This window comes from Trifolium pratense, linkage group LG5, assembly GCF_020283565.1.
Source record: "Trifolium pratense cultivar HEN17-A07 linkage group LG5, ARS_RC_1.1, whole genome shotgun sequence".
Lineage (NCBI taxonomy): Eukaryota > Viridiplantae > Streptophyta > Magnoliopsida > Fabales > Fabaceae > Trifolium > Trifolium pratense.
Window position 1 is genome coordinate 24,445,707 of NC_060063.1, and position 3,628 is coordinate 24,449,334.

General features: G+C 37.4%; 1 pseudogene; it reads right to left on the reverse strand.

Moving 5' to 3' along the window:
• Positions 1-353: 353 nt before the first annotated feature.
• LOC123885277 lies at positions 354-2,986 on the reverse strand (annotated as a pseudogene).
• Between the last annotated feature and the right edge of the window lie 642 nt (positions 2,987-3,628).

Consider the following 3,628-nt stretch of genomic DNA (forward strand, 5'->3'; position numbering starts at 1 on the left):
TTTTGTCCTCTCCAATGGTTTTTCTATTCAGCACTCTACCCCACCACTTTCTCTACCCCACCACTTTCTATTTCATATTCTTATTTAAATTTTAATTTTTGTTTTTATGATTAAATAAAATTATAATTGTCGATTAAAATTAAATTAAAATAATACACTTAACAAAATTTATTTAAATATTTTTTTTATTTTCTTAATTTAAAATGCAATACATCACACAAATAACGTAATTAGTACGATACAAATTAACTTAAAATGCAATACAACACACAAGTTACGTAATTAATACGATGCAAATTAACTTAAAATACGAAACAACACACAAATAATGTATAGTACGAAACAAATCATCTTTAATCCTGAAACATTCCAAATTTTGTCCATATGTGCTTCACTAGATCTGCTTGCAATTCGTGATGAGCTTTTTGATCACGGAACTCGGATCTAGCATGCACATGATTTGCAAAAGCGGGTAATACCTCAGTTGAATATGGTCGCGGTGCACTAGATCCACTTTCCTCAGACTGCTCAAAATCGGTCCAACGTTGAGCATATGAATCTCGTTCATCCTCAACAATCATATTATGTAATATGATGCAAGACCTCATGATGATACTCAGATCGGCTATGTCCCACAAGCGAGCTGGTTAACGGATGGTTTTAAATCGAGCTTGAAGCACTCCAAATGCACGTTCGATGTCCTTCCGACATCCCTCCTGATATTTTGCAAATAACTTATCGGGTTCACTTTGAGGAAGTCTAATAGATTTGACGAAAGTTGGATAAGAAGGGTAGATACCATCGGCTAGATAGTATGTCATATCATAGGGACGTTGATTCACATAGAAATTCACACTTGGAGTCTTTCCCTGTTCCACGTCATCAAAAACAGGTGAACGGTCTAGAACGTTTATGTCGTTCAACGTTCCCGGACATCCAAAAAAGGCATGCCAGATCCATAGATCATGAGATGCAACTGCTTCAAGAATAACTGTGGTGGTTCCCTTATCCCCCCTAGTAAATTGACCTTCCCATGCTTTAGGACAATTTTTCCACTCCCAGTGCATGCAGTCAATACTCCCAATCATCCCTGGGAACCCCCGTAGTTCACTTACATGTAGTATTTTTTGCAGGTCATCTTGGGTTGGTGCTCTGAGATACACTTGCTCATACAATCGTATGATTCCTTTACAAAATCTACGTAAGCACTCTAATGCAGTAGTACCTCCTATTTTGATGTACTCATCGACCGCATCTGCTGCCATACCGTATGCTAACATTCGCATTGTTGTGGTACAGTTTGCTAAAGGTGATATACCTTCTTTCTTAGCAGCATCAGCTCGCTGGGTGAAGTAGTTATCACTACTTGAAATGTCCCCAACGACTCGAAGGAAAAGATGTTTTTGCATGCGGTACCGACGACGAAACATTGCATCGTCATATGTAGGCTCATTGGCAAAGTAGTCGTCAATTAGTCTTTGGTTTGCAGCTGGATGATCTCTATTGACATATTTTCTACTACGAGGTGCACCATCTTCCAATATTTTTTTCCGACGCTCTCTAAATCGGTTGAGTACATAAGTTTCTTCAACTTCACGATTTTGCAAGTAGGCTGCGTCATCAAAATCACCGGTTGATGGATCCATTGTTTGTGATATTGGAAGTAGATTGGGTGAGATTTAGGATATTGATACATAAATGGATGAGTCCCTATATATAGATTCAATTTGGTCCACTGACGGATTTCAAATAATTATTGTATAGAGTTAATTATCAGATAAGGATTGAGTGGTGGACACAATATAATTAAAGCAAGTTGGGTGGTGGACACAATAATTAAAGCAAACACGTAGTACAAATACTTAAAACAAACATTACACTAACATATCACAATAATTAAAGCAAAGACTACACTGACTTATTCAATCACAATAATTGAAGCAAACACTACAGACAAATATTTAAAGCAAACACTACAGACAAATATTTAAAGCAAACACTACATTGATTGAAATTAATTATGGAAACAGTTCTTGGGCCACTGTGTCCAACATGGCTTTCTTCCGGTCATCGAGATTCTCATCAGAACTTAACTTCAGATACATTTTCATTTTCTTAAGTCTGTTTTTCTCTTGTTGATTGGAAACTACCATTGCCAAATGTTCCATCTCTTTCTCCTTCATTTTCATGTAATTATCCCATTCTTTGTCCACCACCTCTGTGGGTGTGGAAGCTTTCTTTTTTCCCTTCTTTTTGGCTGCATCCCTACCTATAGGACGAGCATTAGATCCTACAGAGTTTGAGCCACATGCATCACTCTTGTGAGATCTCTTAGATCCACTACTTCCATATCCTACTTGACTACTATAACGTGGTTGATCACGGAGAGCATTCCATTCTTCCATTAAAGTGAACCGAACATTCTTCCCACATGCATATATTTCCTGCGCTTTTGCCAAAACATCATTCTCGGACCAACCACTTCCTTGGAGACGCTTAGCGCCATCATAAGCGTCAATCCATTTACCTAGTATTTTGTTCATATAATTAAAACGGTTACGGCATGCAACTCCATCACGCGGAGGATCGAATGAGCAATGCTCATTACAATAGTCAGCAATTTGACCCCAATATGTTTCACCTTTCTGGTTTCTCCCGACAACACTGCTTGTTCCAAATTTGATCCACCCACTAATTAGCACCAAATTTTGTTCAGTGTTCCATGATGGTTGCTGGTTTTTCTTGCTCTTAGGAGTTGAATCTTCATTAGCAATAGTTATTTGTGTTGAAAATTCGGGAAAATTAGTTGTACCACCACTCGAAAAATTTTCATTAACCATCGGCATGTAACCATTAAACGGGGGTGTTTGAGATGGATTTCTCAGCATAGATCCATAATATGGATGAAAGTTTGGAACAAAGGATGATTGGTTGAAATTTGGTGTTAAACCAAAATTAGGTGTGTTTTGAGGATGTTGGTTGAAAAATTGATTTGAATTTTGATAATTGTTGGGATTTTGATAATTGTTGGGGTTTTGATAATTGTTGGGATTTTGATAATTATTGGGATTTTGAGAATTGTTGGGATAATTAGAAGAATTGTTGGGATCCATTTCACTAAAAAAAGATTAAAACTTCAAAAGAAAGATTAATTAGAAAGATAATAATAGATTAAGATAGTGAAAAATTTGGTTTTTTTTTTCTGTGTCCAAATGAAATGAACCAAGTCTCTATTTGTAGAGAAAAAAAAATCATGAATTTTGGTATAAAAATTAAAAAATAAAAAATTAATTTGCAATGAAATAATTGAGTTCAAAGTTTTGATAAGATAAAAATCCAAGCAACCAATCATGATCTGCCACTTGTCCCACTCAGTCTTCTCTCTCCGTGTGAACCACCTCCCACTCTCCCCTGTCGGCGCGTGCATCACACGCGCTACGCTGGACCAAAAAAACGCGAACACGTGTCCCTCCCGCGTCAGAGTTCAACATGTTGAATGCATTCAAATTCTCTCCCTTCCACATCATCTTCAACACCCCCATTGCAGCATAAATTTCAGTCAACACCCAATTCAACACCAATGATATCCCCTTGGGGCTCAACGACAACGCTTGGTGCGCCTACGACA